The sequence below is a fragment of the Balaenoptera borealis genome (genome assembly GCF_965194805.1).
Source record: "Balaenoptera borealis genome assembly, chromosome: 7".
Lineage (NCBI taxonomy): Eukaryota > Metazoa > Chordata > Mammalia > Artiodactyla > Balaenopteridae > Balaenoptera > Balaenoptera borealis.
Window position 1 is genome coordinate 54996984 of NC_138864.1, and position 20964 is coordinate 55017947.

Consider the following 20964-nt stretch of genomic DNA (forward strand, 5'->3'; position numbering starts at 1 on the left):
GGGTGCTTTAAGACAAAAGGGTAGAGAAAAGATGCACAGACAGATGGACAGTCCTTCACAGAGAGATAGACAGTACTCTGTGACAACTGTGTACCACTGAGGCTCAGAGAAGTAAAACATGGAGACATCAAGGAGTATGGAGACATAGGTACCAACATACACTGTGCCTTGATTCCCCAAAGACTGCCCTGATACATCACTGCTTTTGGGGAGGTAACATTGCAAGAAATTCAGAGGCTGAGTTCACAGTTACCTGCATGCTAAGTTCCAGGGTGCTCTGGGAGCTTGTCACAGGGAGCTCAGCTGGTCTAGGGAGACAAGCATGTGTCCCTGAGGAAGAGAAAGAATCTGAAGAGTCAGAAGAGCTACTAGGAGAAGTGAGGAAGAATGGGCATTCCAGGCAGAGGAGAGAGCATGGGTGAGGACCGGAAGGGCCTGATGCAGAGAGCCCTGCAGGCAGAACTACGTGGCTGGAGCCAAGGGGTCAGAGGGCGGGGAGGGCCAGAGGATGCAAGGCATTACCTAAAGGCCTAGCCAAAAACGGCGTGCTAAGAGTGATACAGAGCTTTTATGAAGAATGTAAACAAGAGAGAGAAAGATGATTAGACGTGAATTTTTGAGATTCCTCTGCTGCCGTGTGGGGATGGGTTTGCTAGCAAAGAATGGGTCACGCTCTCTCCTTTCAAAGCTTTCTGACTCTCCTTTCCTCATAGTCCTCTCTTGGTTTTACTACATAAAACAGGAACCAGCATAAACATTAAAGCTTTGCTGTGAAGACAGAATGTCCAATGATAGCTCTACTCTTACTTATTTAAATATACTACATCATCATTATTTTTCTTTAAAAAGTTGACTTTGATTCAGTCCTGCTTTTATAGAAATGAATTTTGAACTTGCATGTAATGTGAATACTCTCTGTTAATTAACACCCCGCAGGCATGTATGTTCACATTAAATGTACTTACTCTGCTGCACGGTATTTGCTGCAGATTGATTCAGCCGGAGTTTGGTGATTTCTGAGAGATTCAGATACTTCAGTTGATAAAGATGAGGAAAAGAAATTTATAAAAGATTTCCATGTGGGATGCAAAGAACCTTTTTTTCCTTTTGCATTGGGAAGTGGGTGGAAAGGAAAAATTCCATCTGGCATACAGCAGCACTAAATGTTGTTTTAAGATAGCAAAAATAGAAGATTGCTGAAAATATCATAACAGAACATAACAGACTGTGGGCAAATGTACAGTACATATTTTTCTAATAAATCATATTAAATACCCATATTTTACTTAAAACATGACCATGTTCTTATTTGTCATTATATAAAAATTTGTCCTTAATTTTTAAAAAATCACCCACTCCATTACTGAAGCAAAAAAAGACTTGTTGTTTGGGTCTGTAGAAGTTAATGCTGTCACACTTAGGTTTACCTGGGATAGGTTTTTGTGGCTTTTTTTCTTTCTTTCTTTTTTTCTTTTCCAATCTTTCCCTCCTGTATTAAAAAAAAAAGGAGAAATAAGATATGACATGTCTGTTCATTTATTGTACATTCGTACGTAACTAAGTGAACAAGGCTCAACAGTTTTAACAAAGCCTTGTAAGTGTCCTCTTTGTTCAGGTTCCAGGAATGGCTGGGCATGATTGAGGTGAGCTGAGTCAGAATAAAGGATCAGGGGCTCCTCAAGATCCAAGAAATAAAGAGAGGGCATGAACAACAGTGATAATAAGACAATTAAGATGAGCAGGAAGTGGCTTGGGGGTAGGGATTTCTAAGGAAGGTCTGTTGAAAACTTAATGAGTCGCAGAAGCATATCTTAGTGACCTCCCAGGTGGGGGTGGGGTGGAAGGTGTCCACGTAAAATTTGACCTTGTGAGATCAAAATCACACGGATGACTCGTTAAACCTTGCTTGATCTTGCCTTGGGTAGGATCTATAGAGGCAAAACAAGCTTTATATTGATACTCTTGTGCATAAAGAATTCTAATGATCCCCAAATGGTACAATGCATAATAAAATCCCAAACTGAATTTTATGGTTGATGGATGCTATCACTTTCTCCCTGCTCAGTGAACTTACTGTTACTACAAGTCGGGGGATTGTGATGATGTGTTATTTTTTGCAATCAATCTGAGTATCCTGGAGTTTTCCTCTGAGAATCATAGGCATTGGAAAGAACTTCTTTGATGTGATGCGTCTTCATTGGGTAAGAAAAAGTTTCACCCAGAAACTGGCACCTGCTAAATAGGATTATAAAGAGTATCCTCTGAAATGGGCAATAAGTACTTTACACTCCATTAATTCTGTCGGAAGTTCATTAATCACAAGGAGATGTTGAAATATTTCCATTGATAATATTCTTCTAGTAAAATGTATACCTTTTAGCCTCTGTTATCAGAAGCAAAAGATCATTAATTAAAATAGTCATTATCGGAGATCCTTCAGCTTTGTTAGGGAAAGGTGTAATTCAGTCTTTGTGCTTTTAACTCTTTGTGTTTCTGAAGTTATATTTTGTGGGACTCTAATGGAGACTAGCCTGACTGAAATGACCCTTGCTCCAGTAAAGCATTTCTGCTGAACTACTTCTCTCCTACTAATTAGCACTTATCCCGTCAGAAAATTAACACAGCAAGTCCTGAAAGCAGGCACAGTTTTGTCAACAGAAATAAATGGGAGCATTCAGTGCTTCTCATTAAACACTCATAGGGAAGCACAGATCTAAAAATGATCTCCGTGTTAAAACAATACTTAGATATAACTCTAAAATCATGGGAACCGAGAGGGTAATTGAAGCCATGGAGATAATACTGTCTCCTCTCGTAATTTGTATGACTGGAATTTTAAAAGATGTACATGAATAGAACTACAGGATATAGAATGGCAGGGACAGAGCACGCATGGCCCAAGCTGGTGCTGATTTCTACCTACAGGTTTGAGGTTAAGGGATACACCGAGGTGGAGAAAGGAAGCTTTTGAGCTTAGATGAGACAGAATTCTAACTAACCCTTAAAATCCAAGAGAAGAAACTTTGGAATAAAGTAGAGAGCTGATTTTATTCTGATTGTCTTTTAAGGAATATACCTGAATGCCAGATGCTTGCGGGCAGACACCTTTCATGACTCGTTGAACTGTTAAATGCCATTTCCATTGTAATTTGTCAATCTAATCTGACTTGTATCCCAATTTTAAGTAGACCCCACTTCTGTCCCAAGTCAGTAAATCTCAAATTCCTGTCCTTCAGTATTACTCATAATCTTGGCATATGGAGATGTGCAGAGACCTGAGGAAAGTTGGCCACACCCTGGAAAAATCCTTCTTAATAAAGACCTGACTGGCCCTAGGTGTAGTCAACATCTGCAGCTGCTTATTCCCCTGGCCCCAGCCTCTGTGGTTTGCCATTTTTGCATCTTAGCTCTGACTTCTATTTTCATGTACCACACCTGGCTACGCCAGAATCTCCGGGGAAGAGTGTAGTGACTTTTGTTGACCCCATTTTGGCCTAAACCTAAGTTTTGAGAGGGCTCCAATCCAGAAGAAAAGCCAAGAATGGTGTCTTTTCCTTCTGAGTGATGGAGCGTGGCAACTGCAGACCTCCCAGTCTGGGGGACCCTAGAAAGAAAAGAAAAGTTAGGTAGCACAGGCCTATGGAAGACTCAGAGAGAATTAACTGTGCATTCCTTAGCTGGATATGGTGACCCACCGACTCCGGGGAATTCAGTCACTTACCTAACTGCAGTGAGGTCTTCAGACAGACACCAGCGTCCCTCATCAATCAGACACTTAGCTTCTCCATCATTAGACGTTTATTTCAGATTCCCGTGTTTGAGCTCGTAGAGATGATTAGAAAGAATCCTGCTAGATGAAGATGGAGACAGCCAGATAGCTGTTTAGCTTGCTGCTACCAGTAGTGGGTATTCAGCCATGGCACATAAAGTTGACTTTGTCTAGGGCCTAAATAATTTTTAATTTCAGTAGAACTTTCTCCTTTTCATATATAGAGCAGATTTTTAAAGTACTTGGCTAAGATTTCTTCTTGCCTATATTCATTGAGAAAAGCACTTGTTAAGCACTGATGAACCAGGCATCACACACAGTAGAACAGAGACATAAGTGAGCAAGATCTGATTTGAGCCCCCAAGCCACCCACTGTTAATGAGGGAGAAAGATGAGAAAACAAAGACATGAGAGTAAAGAAGGGCGGTATGCAGACAGAAGAAAGTAAGGGGTGTACTCTGAATAAGGTGTTTGTTTCTAGAAAATTGTTTCTTTGCCTTCTGGTGAGGCATTTGCTAAATTAAACATCATCTCTTTTACTTCCTGGGTTCTGACCACGTAAGGACACAAATGATAAATGGCAAATATCACAAATCTCTTATCTAAAGAGAGTTACATATTGTTGGTGTTTACCATTTTCCTCTCTCCCCATTTTCTAGTTACAAAATATATTTTAATTAGAATATTGTATATAGTTCTTGTCCTGTTTTACTGATTGAATTTGTTTTTGAAAACAAGCTTCATTCTTGAGATTTATAGGTGTTTGACAGTCGAGAACAAGGCATCAGGCAACTTGCAGGAATTTATAGCACATTTCTGTTAAAGACTGTTTAAAATTGTTCTACTAATAGTAAAGTAATACATGCCTTTTGTAGAGAATTTAGAAATCATAGAAAGCTACAAGTAAGAAAAGAAAAATTTAGTGAGAACTAACTACGATTTCCTCTCACCTTCCCAATTATATCAGTGTATACATTATGAGGCTTTCCTTACGTTTCCATAACATACTTCACTTACTCTTCCCATTTGGGGGTAAATAGGTTTTCAAATTTTTGCTGTTATAAGTGATCTGAGATGCACATCTCTAAAAAAATCTTTATCTAAATTTATATTTCTTAAGGATAAGTTCCTAGCTGAGCAATTACTACTCACAGGTATGAACTGTGTTAATCTCTTTTATGTTTTTCGCTCAGCTACGCTCCATAAAGCTTGTTCCAGTTTTCCCATATATTAGCACTACATTAAAGTCCTTATTTTGTAATACCCTCACCCCCATTGATTATTATGATTCTTAGAAGGAGGAACTAAGTATTCTTGTCAGGCTGATGGGAAGGACTAGTATTATCTTGTTCAAATTTACATTTCTTTTCTAGTGAGGTTGAATACTTGCAGTTTATATCAATCCAGTTATATTTCTTCTGTAAATAATCTATTCACCTCCTTTGCCCATTTTTCCATTGGGATTTTTCTTATTGATTTGAATAAGCTCTTTATATGTTAAGGACATTAATCTTTGTAATATTTGTTATATGTAGTTTTGCCAAGTTTGTTTCTTTCTTATTATTTTTATACATATATGAGCAAAACTCTTGATTCATGTTTTTTAATTTTAAAAATCACCTTAACAATCAGAGAGTTCTTCCCAATTCTGTGGCTAGATACTCGATTTTATTTTCTTCTATTTCTTCTAGAGTTGCACTTTTCACTCAGGTCTTTCATATAGCTGGGACTTATTTTTGTAATGTAAACGTAAGGTTTCTTGATTAGTTATCACATGCGAATTTTTTCATATTTTCAAACTTTTACTATTTTGTTACCAGCATAAAAAAATCCATTTTATTCTTGATAAATTGAAATTCTGTTAACAAACTTCCTACAAATTAAATATATTGAGCACAAATTTAGTCAGTCATATTACCTGTCTGAGCTTCAGTTTTCTCATCTATAAGGGTAGTAGATTAGACATCTCCAATTTCTCCTAGCTCTAAAATTCCTGTCTTAGATTGAAGACCCGCCCCCCCAAATTCAGCAGCATTCATACTTCTGAGTGTTGAACACTTTGGGGGGAAATGTTGCCATTTTAAAGTGGATACCAGTTTATTATTCAGGAGGTTTTGAGTAGCCATCTTTTACTCTGATTGACTATGCCTATCAATGCCAATAATCATTCTGTTCTTTTATGTTCTAGAAATACTCCTGTGGCTAGAATTTCTAAAAATTTACTTTTTGAGAAATGCTGTTGGTATGGACAGATGGTGATCTAGCATCCTGCTAGAAGTATCCCTGCTGTCAGGGTGTTAAAACCATATTTCAAGTCATGTCATTAAATATTTGGAATTGTTTTTCTGAGTTCAGAATGTCCTGAGGAGGACTGAGATCTAAAACTCCCAGATAATGACAAATTTAAAAAACCTCCAGATCTTACTGCCTTGAACTCCTAGAAATAAGAAGAAAGGGGTCTATTTATTTATACTGGCTAAATTCATTAACCACTATGCACAGCCTAGCTCCAAACCACTGTTTTTTTAAAAAATGCAAATTTATATCTCTCCCCTGTTTCTCTCTCATAAAGAATATTTCCTCTTTGAGGGTAATCTCCATGTTTTATTTGAACTTTTACCCGCAGTGTCTAGCGCTAGGCGTTCAATCAATATTTGCGGGCCTGAATTCGGTCAAGAGGACAATTGTGAGTGATTTGAAATGTTTCCCAAGTTCAAGCACTCAAACCAAATCTGTGCAAATCCAAAGTTGTACCAGCTCCAGGATTCCGGTTCATTGGAGATTTAAAGTTTTAAATTGAAGGGTTTTGTGCCATGGGTAGTTAACCTGGAAATGACAAGCAGAAAGAAACAGGGAGGTTCATCACAATAGTCAGTTTGTAGCTACAGACAAGCTTTTGGGAGACTACATACTTGGTAAAGAGTAGACACAAACTTTCAAACTTCAGTGAGTCATAGTTTACAAAGCAAGGCTCTTACTGGGGCAGGTTTGTATGTGAGGATTTCAATCCTCTTTGGCACCCCAAGTGCACATTAATATTCAGGAAAATAGCAGATTGTTTTGCTGTTCTTTATTATCAAAGTACTTCCGTTTCTTTTCAATCCATTCCTCTCTTCCCGCACACCCATCCTTCCTTCACTCCAGAAAAAGAGGGAGAAACACCTACTCCATTGCAAGCAAATTCATTTTTGTCTTATTTTAACCTTCTCTCTTCCTTTTTACCTTCTAATTTTGTTTGTCTCTCAAATAATTGTACTAGTATTTCATTGCAGTTTAAATTCCCTTAACCTGTTTTAACACCAACTTTCTATGGCTGTGCAAAAAACGAAGAGTGACACGGTCCTACCTTTCTCCCAATCTTGTTTCAAACTGTGAAATAAGTTTCTGAGATGGTTACTGCCGAGACCTAAGGCGTGCCTCTCTAAAAGCTCCAAGGAATGTGCAAAACATGAAAATACAAGAGTGTTTACTTAAGATGCTTTGTATCTCCTTGCTTCCATGCCATGTGATCTTGCAGTTGCTACGGTAACTAGGAATTTTTCATTCCATAACTTGTATAAGGACTGAGGCTGCCCTTTTTATTACTGCTCTGCCTTCTCTAAAGTTACACATGCACTCACGTGCACACACACACACACGCACACACACAAGCATATTCGCAAGCACGCACGTGTAAATGCACATTTATATACACACAAAAGAGATTTGGAGAGTTCCTTGACTTGAAGCATTTCCATTTTCTAAGTGTATTACTTTACACTTTATTTACTTTCAATTTAAATTTTTTTTCCAGCTTTATTGAGGTATGATTGACAAAGGTCATATATATTTAAGGTGTACAATGTGATGTTTTGATATATGCATACATTGTAAAATGATTACTGCAATCAAGTTAATTAACATACCAATACCCCACGTGATTACGTTAGATTTGTGTGTGTGTGTGTGTGTGTTTGTGTGTGGTGAGAACACTTAAGATGTACTCTCTTAGCAAATTTCGTGGATCCAATACTTTTTAAATTTGAAGAATATTTCCACTGGGTCTGTTCACAGTTAAGAGCTAGCTTTCTCAAGTTATTTCAATTTATAAATTAGATCTTTACTTAATCAGGAGGCATTTCCAAACACAACTATGTTTCCTATAAGAGGAATTTGAGAGGAGAAGCCAACGCCATAGGAGCTAGTCAGGGGTGGCTATCAAAGGCTGCTGTAAGAATCCATACTGTCCTCTTTTTGCTCAGATTTTAAAGGCTTCTGTAAAACTGCTGCTGTGAATTAGTCAAACCCCAGGTGACAAGTATATCTGCAACTAGTATGTAGAAATTTTGTCCGAGTCATAATTTGCCATAGGTTTTCATCTCATCTTTAGGCTGCTTGAGGAAAGTGTCAATATTGATATTTTCCCTTCAGAATAACTTTGCAAGTGTGTCACACACATATACACATACACACACACACAATGATATAAGAATTCTTGGGAACTAGAAGATATTTCTAAATTTGTCATTTCTGTAAACTTTCCTAGGAAGCAAGATTTCAGATTTTTTGGTTGTTTTAAATCTCAAGTAACATATGTATTGTATTTTCAAGGCCATCAAGATATATCAATATGTATAGCTGATTCACTTTGTTATAAAGCAGAAACTAACACACCATTGTAAAACAATTATACTCCAATAAAGATGTTTAAAAAAAAAAAAAAGGTATACCAATAATGAGAAGTGGAAATAAGTGCTGTTCCCAGCACTAAGTTATCTCAGTTTTTTGCAAAGTGGCCGAATGTGTTGTGAACATATCGTGCAAACTGTCTGCATGAACGCTGTGGATTGATGGAATTCACAGGTTCAAAGTATTGATAGACAAAGTTATTTTCCAGTGACCTCAGTCATGTTAGGAAATGCTTAATGATCTAATTTAGAATTTGAAGGCATCCTCATTTCTTCTGAATTACCTTCTAATAAGCCTCTGTCAGATCATATATGCACAAGGCAGTGCCCTCAGTTGCCCTTTGACCTAGGCTTTTTGAATCCAAGGGGTAGGTCTTAGTGACTTCCCAGCCCAGCCGAGCCTTTGCATATTCCCGTGGGCCCACTAACCAGGGAGAGTGTATGTAACTCTGAGACTTAGCAGAGTGAAATAACCACCATATCTGGGACCGAGGGGCTGCAGAAGTGATGGAGTGCCGCAGCCTCACCCCGTGACCATGGCTGACATCACGCCTTGCTTGTTGCTGCGGGTGTTTTATCTTGTTTATACTTTAGACTTGCTGATGCTGAAGGATGTTGACTGCTCCCTTGCAGATAATCAGGAACCTCACCACAAAACGAGGGCCTTGTAAGGCATTAACTAACTCTTGAAATTTCTCCTTTCTACCCTAGCCTACTCTCTGGACTGAGTCCCTTTGAACCTCTTCCTCCTTGCCTTTGCCGACCTCTCTATCCTTGATCTTGGACCATCCCAATGTCTACAATCTGTCTGCTCACCCACCATTCAGCAGGCCATTCATTCATTTAACAGACAGTGTTGTTCTGGATGGAGGGACGGCACAGAGAACAAGACAGACCAAGCCCCTGTTCCCATGCAGCAGATATCAGAGTGGAACTTGTCCTGCCATTTCGCCTTTCTCGTCTCCCCTCTGTCCCCACCCACAATCTTGTCATCAGCCAAGAGCTTCCATACTGGATCTAGAGGAATTTCTGGGAAAGATTTAATAAAATTTAAGATTTTATGATAAAAAAACAATAACACCTATGTGATTTAATAACTCTCAAGGGTCACATGGGGAGTGTCGAGTATGAAGCAAGTGTAGGATCTGAACTGTAGTAAACTGATGTAAATATTAGGCCAGAAAGAGTGTTAAGAAAATAAAACGTGTAGGAATTAGATTAAGTCAATTAGGGGGATGCTAATATAACCTACCCTAAAGCTATTAGGTTTTTGAGTTGTTTTCCTGACAGCAAGATGATGGATTCCATGACCTATATAGTGGCATCTAACTTAGTGATAAGCTGACATAAGCTTCTCTGGAAACTGGAAGGTCAGGTTTGCTAGATCATGTACATTTGCATCCCCTCCTGCATTCTCACCTCTGCTCTATGCTGGTTGGCAGTGAGACCTAACCCCCATGGACCTAACCCGCCTGGATCTCTTGCTTTCCATCTCCAAATGGGGCTTGGGCAATGGGAGGGGTCATAGGAGATCGGCGTGTAGAAGGAGACGGGATCAGGGTGTTTCTTCCTACCTTGTCCTGCTTTCTGCTGCAGTTATGGCAGTGACTGCACCCCTCTGGGACTGTAGCTTCTCCTTGCAAGCCTCTCAGTTACTTCTCCAGCTCCCTCCCAATGGGATCCTGTACTCACTCTGACTTCCTCTTGCCCCTTCAAGAGGGCAACTAACCCAGGGGTGGTTAGTATCTCCCTTTGCTGGTCCATGGTTATCTCACCATATTTTGGTTAATTTTATCAAACCTACCCTTGCTGAGTGTGCCTCTTTTCTACCAGTATCCAGAATAATCCATCAAGCTAATAGAGTATATCAAAATATACTTGTGATGGAAAAACAGTGCCTTTATTTCAAGATATTACATTCTATCCCCATCTCCTCTGCTCTCTTGTGCAATAAGTTTACTAGCTGAAGTTGGCTTCAGGATCAAATTCCTAGCCTTGCCCTAATTGTAGGGTTCTTAGAAAACTTCCTTTACATGATAATTATTAGAGGCAGTAAAATTTAATAAATACAGTTCTTTTCTAGCAGCCAGAACTTTCTATCCAGTCTTGTTTACTGATTTTCTGTGGGAGTTTAGTCACGTTCCATAACAACTTTGTGTTTGCTTTCACACTATGGAAGTCAGACTTGACCTAGATTTTGTAAGCTTGGGGATGATGAATTCTATTAGTCCTATTTAGTCTTTAGTTTGAGTTATTAATCACAATATGTGTAGGATTTTTAAAAAGAACTAATTATCATTATTTAAATACTCTCTTTCTGCCAGAATCACCTATACAAAGGATGTGTTTGCCGGGCCAGAACTTTGTGATATGGTAAATCTAAATCACTACTCACCTTGACACATATCTGCTTACTTTGTCTTTCCCTTAGCTGCTCTCTTAATCAGGTCTATCTTGCCAGCAATATCCTTTTGACTTTTTTTTTTTTTTAAAGATCTGTTTCCTTTTTTTTTTTTTTTTTTTTCCCATGAGGAAAGAGAGTCATGAGATACACTGTCAGCAAATTCTGTGAAGGTTGTTCTCAGACAAAATTGTTTTTGGCCAGAGGAGATTTTTTTTTTCAGATAAGTATTCCAGTTCTGCTGTACCCACATTTAACGGTACAAGAATAGATGCGGGCATTGGTGGTTTGGTTTGCTAAGCTGTGTGTGAATTTCCGTAGGACAAGATGAGGAGAGATCCCTAACCACTAAATCACGTGCCACTTTCCTGTTTAGGAGAGGCAGCACTTTGGGCTTCTGTGAGAAAAGTGGTGTCAAGAAAACTGAATTCTGTAGGATCTAAGGATGGGAAAAAGATGCCGAGGTCGTCTTGTCCAGCCTCACTCACTGAAGAACCATCTTCACTTGTCAATAATGTTATTGACAAGCTCTGCTCCAGTTTGAGACAGAGCTCATTCTGCCTCTGCCAACAGTACTTCCTTAAATTGAGCCTCAATCTGCTTTCTTGATCTAGCCACCCATTAACGGAAGGTAACTTTTCTAGAGCATCACAAGTAATCCTATGGCACCCTGTCCCACAAGGCAGGGTAGCTCAGAGAGTGAAAATTTCCTGCTATGGTTTCATTCTCCCGATCTTTTTCTTCTTAGACATTCCAACTACCTGAACAGTACCTCAGAGGGCGTGTTTCCCAGACCCCCTTGTAGCTCCTTGGTGCAGAGTCCCATGTATTTCGATCAGCAAAGTCCTGTGCCCAGAGGCTCATCACAGCCCCGTTTTGTTTTGTTGGAGGTAAAATACGCATAGCATAAAATTAACTATTGTAAAGTGTACAATTCCATGCCTGCCCAGTGCTTGAGCCCATCAGGCCGAAGGCAGCTTATGCACTGGACGCCCTGCTAATCTTAGGGTGCATGTCTCTGGGTACCCAAGTTTTGTGGGCATCAGATCCCACTAATCCCTGCCATGTTTAACTCTGTTCCTGCTAGCACTTCATTTCCCCCTTGCCAGGGGTATTGAGCTGCGCCCTGGCTGAGCTGGTTTAGCTGTGGTCCTGAGACTATGTTCGGTCCTTGACAACCCTCTTCTCTTCTTGGAACTCAGCATGACGTAGACACACCTGTTGCCTCATCTGCCAAGCAGATTAGCCTGCTTTGGCTGCCAGCACCAGGGTAAACCAAGTCCCCTTCCATACTTGTAGTCTCTAACGTGTATTAGTAACCATCTTCTGGGGACGTCTGTGGTTCTGGTTAAGGGCTCTGTTGTTGGGTCTGCCTGGGTTCAATCTCAGCTTTACCACACCCTCACACAAGATCTTGCTTGGCCAAGTTACTTTATCAAAATGGGAGTTTTAACAGTATTTACCTCATAGAATTGTTGTAATGATTAGATAAGATAATGGATGTTCAACTCTTAGCTTTGCTGATAAATGGTAAACCCTCAATAAATGTGACAGATTTATCTGCCTGGTCATGGCTTGATCCCTCCCTTGTTGCCTGTTCCTAGTGGGTCTGTTAGTTGCATATGGCAGTGCTGTCTCCTTAGTTCTTGAGCTGTGGTTACCTCTACCACTATGAGATAAAATTATGTTAGCTTTTTTTTAATCGTCTAGTAGCTAATGATTGCATGATGCTTTACACGTCACAAAACACTTACCATGTGTCCTCTTAAATATTGGCCAAGTTTTGGGGCTGCCTTAGTGATTCTCACATTAACCACCCTCAGGCCGAGATCCTGAATTAGAGCAGGTCGTTTTGATCTCATAACCCCTTGTCTGTCTATATTATTGTCCAGTGTGACGAGCACGCAGCTCTTCTTTTCAGTTTACCCATATCTGTTTGAGTGTCCCAAACACTCAGGTTGATGATCGAGATGCAGAACAGCGTGGGCCATTGTTATCCACCACCCTAGTAGTTGGATTACCCTTCCTTAGGAAGAGCACCTCTCAGCAAACTGTCCCCTGTATTAGCACCGTCAGAGTTCACCACTTGAAATGTATCTTTTGAGAGTAAGCTGTTGTTCTCTAAACCTCTACTCAAAACTGCACATTTATCCATTCCTCTTTTTCTTTTTTTTTTATTAGCACCTTTAATTATTATTTATTTATGTATTTATTTATTTTTTTTGGCTGTGTTGGGTCTTCGTTTCTGTGCGAGGGCTTCCTCTAGTTGCGGCAAGCGGGGGCCACTCTTCATCGCGGTGCGCGGGCCTCTCACTATCGTGGCCTCTCTTGTTGCGGAGCACAGGGTCCAGACGCGCAGGCTCAGTAGTTGTGGCTCACGGGCCTAATGGCTCCGCGGCATGTGGGATCTTCCCGGACCAGGGCTCGAACCCATGTCCCCTGCATTAGCAGGCAGATTCTCAACCACTGCGCCACCAGGGAAGCCCCATTCCTCTTTTTGTTTGTTCATTGATTCATTTGGGTAAGGTTCTTCAAGTATCTATGGAGTGCCAAGACCTGGCTGTTTGTTGGGAATTCAGAGTTGATGGAGATACGGTGCCTGCCCACACGTGAGCTTATGCTTTAGAAGGGAGACAGAAAAGGTCATCAGTGTGTGCTTCTCAGAATGCTGAGGCCGAAGGATTCGTGTGGCGCTGTGGGGTTGCAGAGGAGGGCCAGCCACGTCAGACTGCAGGCGGAGGGAGCAGGTTTCCTGGAGGAGGTGATTCTTGAAGAGAACTTCGTAGGAGGAATGGAAGTTCGACCAAGGAGGTTGGGAAATGAAAGGAGTTATAATAAGCGATTGGCTCTAAATGCCATCTCAGTCCGTTCGGGCTGCTGTAACGAAACACCACAGACTGCCAGCAGAAACTTATTTCCTACAGTTCTGATGGCTGAGAAATCCAAGATCAAGGTGCCAGCAGAGTCAATATATGATGAGAGCCCACTTTCTCGTTCATAGATAGCTGTCATTTTGCTGTGTCCTCACGTGGCAGAAGAGGCAAGGGGTCTCTCTGGGGCCTCTTTTATAAGGGCACTAATCTCATTCATGAGGGCTCCAAAGGCCCCACCTCCAGACACCATCACTTTGGGGGTTAGGTTTCAACATAGGAATTTGGGGTGGGGGGAGACACCAACATTCAGTCCATAGCAAATGCCTTCCTACCACTAAGTTAGCATCTTCAGTTATGGTGTTCACAAACTTGAGGGAAAGTAGCATTGCACCTTGTGCTACTTGTATGACTTCTTGAGTGCCATGGCATCAAGCTAGATGATTCTGTGCATTCTCCATCTGAAAGTTTCTCTGGTGCTGCCTGCTTCACACAGGTTTGATGTTGGAACACTGGGTCACGTGAGGAGTGTTGAGAATCCTGGTTGGAACCGAAGTGGGCAGGAGGGGGATTTTAGAGGGCACAAAATTCACATCTTGCCCAGTTCACACTTCAACCCACAGGGTGACCTGTTCATGCCCACACCCTTTTTTCCATGTGCCCTAGACTCAGGGACAGTACCATTTAGTGAATGCCTTCCCAGCGTTGTGTTCGTTATATGGTCTCTTATATGTCAGTTGCACGGGAGCTTAGTTTGATAGAATTCTGACAGATGGAGCAAGTATAACGCTCAAGTACAAAACACAGTTATCTCATGTGATGAGCATTATAATAGAAAAGTGACTAAGTAGAGAGGGTAAAGGCAACCTCAGAGGAGAGTGACCATTGAACCACGTGAAATCGAATTCTGTCTTTTAAAGGTAATCCACTCGCTCACTCGCTCTCTTGCTTGCTCATGAACTTGCACGCTCAGTAAACCGTTATCAAGTTAATATCACGTGCCAGGCCCTGAGCTGTGTGTTAGGAAGAGAAATAGAAGTCACAGCCCCTGCCCTCAAGATGTCATCATGTCGTGGAGAGCACAGAGGGAGCAGATAATCAGAGGTCAGTGTGATGGATGTCATGACAGGGTTCTTTGGGCATCTTATCTGGATAGGCAGTGTTACCGGCTGGAGATTGTCAAAGAAGGTTCCTTAGATGCAGTGATAAATACGAGTTTCATCGTATGGAACGATTTGTACCTTTTGGGGTTCGTAGACTCCAGTGAAACCTAGAACTCTGGACTCTACCTGGGAAAATGTGCCTACACATAAAAATTTTATATACTTTAAGAAGCTTCCCTGAGTCACTAAAGCCATCCATGAACCCCCAGCTAAGCCCTCTTGTGAGAGTTGATACTCACAGAGCATCAGGGACACAATGCCATGGAGAATACCAGTGGCTGCTTTATATGAGTACTTGGGAGAGGAATATTTTCAATTATCAGAGATAATGGAAAATCAGGCAAGTCGTTGTGACAATTCCAGCAGGCCTGAGAAATCCCTTAGTAATGACTTTTTCTTGCTAGTGCTGGTGATAAGTGAAAATATAAATGCAGTCAGAAATTTGGTTCAGGACAGCGTAGACTTGCTGAACTGTCAACATCAGTTCTTCACCTTACATTTTAAAAAAATCAGTATTTTTTTTTACCCTATATGTATTTTCATCTTAAAAATAAATGTCTTTCATGTGAATAAATGAAAAAAGAAAAGTTGGATTTAGAAGTATAAAAGCTGATCTTGGTCAAGGAAGTTAATCTAAAGTAAGTCAAAGGTACAGGTTCTATCATTCATTCAGCATTTGCAGGCAGGGGAGCAGTGTAGCCATAAAAAGAAAAGAAATCAGAGCTAGTCACCAAAGAATGGAACAAAGATGAGGAGCAGAGAAAACCTGAAAACCCTCCTCTGTTTTCATATTTTTCATGGCCTCTGTTCAAAAGGTCCTGTGAGTCTGTGATCAAACAGCTTTCCCTCCCCCACTGCCCCCTCCCCCCCATTTTCAGCTGAGGACACCTGTTTATTTTTACACTTCCTCTCCTCCCCCATCTCCCAGCTCATCCCAGACTGCATCCCATAGGCAAAGCTGTGAAGAATCCATCTGGCCTGGTCCTTAGAGTTTCTTGTTCTTCCTACCATCCCTTCAAGAGAGTAGGGGAAAGACCTGGTTTGTGCACATCTAGGAGCTAAAGTGTGTGTCAGGGAGCGGGGAGAATTCTCACTGAGCCTGTACCAACCAGAGCTGAGAACCACCAGCCAAGGCATGTGGGCGGGGCGGGGGGTGGGAAGCATGGTGCCTTCTGGGAATACACCCCACTCCCCACTGCACCTTCCTCTTCAGTGTTGCACCTACAGAAGTCCCTTCTCCTAAAGTCTGTGCCCCTTGCACTGGCATTCTTTTTTTTTTTTTAATTTTAATTTTTTGGCTGCACTGCGCAGGATCCTAGTTCCCCGACCAGGGATCGAACCCACACCCCCTGCCTTGGCAGCACAGAGTCCTAACCGCTGGACCGCCAGGGAAGTCCTGGGGTATTCGTTCCTCACCCATCCTCTGATCACTTTCAGGAACATCCCTGGGTATGACTCTCTCATCCCCCTGACAAGGAAATGCATTTTATCTTTGACTCCAATAACCATCCTCTCCACACGGCACCATGCCAGCGGCAGGGCAGCATCTTATGACCCTTGTCCATGGTCACTGTCCTCTAGCCGGAGACCACCAGGAACACGCCTGTAGTTGAGTAAGTTGGGTTTATTGCTTTGGTGTAGTGATGGAGCCCTCGCACCTTGGGGAGCCTCGCAGCAGCTCAGTGCAAGAAGGTGTTAGAAGAAAGGACATACCGGGCTTGGGTTTGTGTTTGGTGACTTTGGGGAGGATTTCAAGTAGCAGGGCTTTGCTCTAGATGAGGAAACTGGGCAACTCTGTGACGATATCTTAAATCTTATCTATAGGGAGGGCAGCAAAGCCAAAGCTGTCACTGGGAAAGAAGCAGCAGTCACTACTCACTCGCTGGGCTTTCTGGTATTTTCTGCCGTGATCAATGTTTATGCTTTGTCTGTGTTCAGATACGACTTTTGCGAGTGGCCGTGTTTTTGTGTTGTCCCACCACAGTCACAGAGTGGCCTTATCTGATGTTGATTTTTCACAGAATCAGTGACATTTAACAGGAGAACATGAGGCCCAGCCTGAGTGCCAGGCCGGCTCCCAGGGGTCAGGGGCTGCTTCTCCCTTGCTCCGTCTTCACTGCTCTGAACTGCCCCACTTCAGAGATCAGCCTCCTTGATCAAAGCCTCCACGGGCTTCCTCCTCGACCGCCTGCCTGCTCCCTTCACCCCTGTGAAGGCTTGTCCTCAGCCCCTCCGTGTTGCCCGCTTATCAGCTCCTGTCTTGGCGCACTCCTTTCCCTAACCAGACAGACGCCCTGTGGAGAAGGGCTGTTTGCATGTGTGCTGACGGCAGCCCGGAACATCTCTCCTCCCTCCCTCCTGATGTCTCCTATGCTGATCTCTTCCCCTGGTGGGTGGAGGGGGCGTCATTCACTGCTCCCCTCTCAGGTTTCTCTTCTTTTAATTAAAAAAAATTTTTTTTTAATTTATGTTTTTTTTTGTTTTTTTTTTAATTTAATTTTATTTATTTATTTTTGTCTGTATTGGGTCCTCGTTTCTGTGCGAGGGCTTTCTCTAGTTGCGGCAAGCGGGGGCCACTCTTCATCGCGGTGCGCAGGCCTCTCACTATCGCGGCCTCTCTTGTTGCGGGGCACAGGCTCCAGACACGCAGGCTCAGTAGTTGTGGCTCACGGGCCCAGTCGCTCCGCGGCATGTGGGATCTTCCCAGACCAGGGCTCGAACCCGTGTCCCCTGCATTAGCAGGCAGATTCTCAACCACTGCGCCACCAGGGAAGCCCTAAATTTATGTTTTTAATTTAAAAATTAAAAAAAAAATTTTTTGGCCACACTGCGCAGCATGTGGGGATCCCAGTTCCCCGACCAGGGATCTAACCTGCGGGCCACACCGCACCACCCTCCCACCTCCCCACGGTGGCAGCGTGGAGTCCCGACCACCGGACCGCCAGGGAAGTGTGCCCCCCACCCCCGCCCCGCTCTCAGATTTCTGAGCACGTTGGCAGGAAGGCCTAAAACCATAAACTTATGTTTTTCTACCCTCAGCAGCACAAAGCTGCCTGGCAATTCCTCTTTTCATAACTTGTTTATTCCCTGTTGCAACCCCTAAAGCCATTTTTCCAACAGTTTTCTCTTCAGGCCGCCGAGGAACCTCCCCTTCCAGAAGATGGTCTGAATCCCCACTCTACGGAGATGATAGGAACCATCTCATTTTGTCTACCTCAGCTACCTTATTCTCCGTGCTCTAATTTTTTTCTAAATCTCCACCGATCTTCTTTCCCGTGATCCTCTCTGGAAGGAGGAAGTCTCGGTCCTGTTGTAGCCTAAACCCTCCATGCACGTTCCTGATCTCTCGCCCCTTCTCCACAGCCCCTCACCTTGCCTGCCGACTTCCCCAGCCAGGCAGCCTCTTCAGCCTGACTCCTTCCCTTCGTGGTGAAATTCCAAGGAGGCGGTCTTGCCTCTTTGTGCACGTCCTTCACGTCCGCTCACACCTCAACACTCGCCTTCCCATCGTGGTCTCCTCATCACTTCCTCGTAGACTCTTCATCTTCGTGAATTTGACAACGTCAGACAGCCTTTGTCCTTGACTCTCCTGAGTCAGTGCCCTCCACCTTCTCCTGGCTTGTCTTGGTTTCACTGCTTAGTCATCTCTTTGGTAGGTTTCCTCATGACTCTGATCCCCTCCCTCTTCCTCCTACTTTCTATGTTTTCTCTTCCTAGTTCCCTTTCTGTCCTGCTTCCCTTCAACAGTCTCATCCACTCCCAAACTTGAGTAGTTCACACATTTATCTCTGTCCTTGGCCTTTGTCCAGAGCCCTAGTTCTTTATTTCTAACTGCTTGCTAAACATCTACAGCATGATGTATTAGCAGTACTGAAACATCAGTTGTCTGAAAGCAGGTTCATCAGTCTCAGCAGAACCAGTTTTTTTGTCCCATTTAATGGCATTTCCGTTCTCTTTCACCCACAGATCTGGGATTTGATCTGTCATCTTTGGCAGTCAAATCGCATGGGTTCTACCTTTGCTTTCTCTCTTGCATGTGGCCTCATCTTGGGGGAGCTCACAGACTTATGCTGTTATGGCGCTATCACCTTGTCATTTAAGGGCAGGGCATCGGTCTTACTCACCGCTGCTTGCCCCTTAGTGTCTGCCACAGTGCCTTACCCAAAGCAGACCCTCACTGTTTGTTGAGTGGTTGTCTATAAATTAAGCATTTTAATGCTTTACTTGCATTTCATGAACTATTTGTCATTGAACATATTTCTTGTCATTAGTTCTTTAAATACTTTTATTCTTAACCAAGCAAGCACCAGAATAAAGTTTCATACCCAGAACTTCAACTCTGGTACTTATGCTGTTTTTCAGGAAGAGCAGTTAGGTAAGGGTACATGGGTTGGTCAGGAGGCATTGATTTCTCCTTCCTTCTTGAGAGCCAGGTATAATACATACGGTTATTACGTTTTCACGGCAATTTTAGATAACTTCCATCTCCTTTTATACATTGATTTCTCTGCTTTTTTGCTTCTTTATTTTTTAACAGCTTTTCAAAATGGAAACTATCACTGTGACATAAGATGCTATTGATAGTACATCAATATGGTTCAGCTATTCCCCTGCCCAGCGGAGTGTAGCTGCTCTGTGCACAGCCCTGTAATACATATTAGTTACACAGACATTAGAGAAGCCCTTCCCATCCATATGTATGTGCATGGCCCGCGGAAGTTAATAATGCCGTATATCACATGCACGTAGAATGTAAAATGTGCTTCAGAATGACAGCAGGCTCATATAACATGAGTATTGGCTTACGACGAGAGGAAAGCTAGGGAAAGATTTTTGTCCTGTCACACCTACTCTTTACTGAATTATTTGTTTCTGTGTCTCAGTATCCCAGACTCACGTTCTGCCCTTTTTCTTTTTTTTTGTCAATATTATGCTCCTCTCGCCAGCCACCTTGTTTCACTTCAGCCACACGGATAACAAAAGAACCCCTTTGGAGAAATGAAAGAGAGCCATTATACATTGGTATTCATGTTACAGGAGTCACACTGCCATCCTCAGGGAGTTTAACAATGAATATCCAGCATTAATTGCCACAGTAACTGCGTGTCTGACCTTGCTGAAGTGTAATACATCAGTTTTACACAGTAAAAGTATTTGCCACTAAGAGGTTTAAAAAGAATGATCATAAAATTATATTGCTGTTTAGAATGACTAGTATTTTTTGTTTTTAAGAAGATCTTGGAAGACTCAAAGGACTAGGTCACTACATTTTCTTAGGAATCAGCACACCAGGAGTTGAAATCATCATTTTCCCACTGATTTGGTTGGCAATTATGACAAGAATAGTGCCTTCCTATTCTTATGGGAGGTGAATAAATACATCGGCGTCTCTGATAAATCTATGGAACTGATAATAAGGCACGAGGACATAGTACTTTTTATCCATGGGGGGCGGGAAAATGTTCTTTTTGTGTGTTTGTACCTAATTTAGGTAGGGTTTTCTGCCAGGAGCAGAAACACAGAAGCATGCTAGGAATCCTAGGACGTGTTTCCCTTTTTAAAGAGGCAACATCATTTTTAAGGTGAAGCCTCTTTGCTATCAACTTTTCTTGCTTCAATCTTTTGCTCAGATCCTCAGAAATACAGAAGGTAAATTTTTTTACATGTGTTTCTCCCTACCCCCTCCGCCCCTACCTTCCCCTGGTTGGGTGCCGCCCATCAGGAGAATTTCACACTCCACACTCTGGAAGTGTTCGTCACTCGGGTCGGCTCCACACTGCTGGGTCAGCAGTGAGCCCGACTCGGACAGAGCCGCGTCAGCGGGCCATGTTGGGCTCTGGGCTGTGGAAGCTGTGTGTGCAGAAATGAATGATTGTTCAGCCTTCTCTCCGTGTTAAAAAGGACCGCGGTGAAGAAAGTCAGTGCATTCACCCGTGACATCCGAATTTCAGCCTAGATGAGATTCTAACTAGAGATCCGTTTTTGCTTGTATTCTGGCAAAACAAGTACATGATAAATGTGAAGGCCATCTCAAGTTTGGGAGTAAAACATGAACTGAATGATAGAATGAGTAGTTTTTTTCCCACCTTTTAAA

At 42.3% G+C, this 20964-nt stretch overlaps 1 protein-coding gene across 11 annotated transcripts in view; it reads left to right on the forward strand.

The window, feature by feature from the left end:
* The window catches only part of RAPGEF5 (Rap guanine nucleotide exchange factor 5), a 219801-nt gene that overhangs the window by 125416 nt on the left and 73421 nt on the right, over positions 1-20964 (forward strand). The gene's annotated exons all lie outside the window — the stretch shown is intronic.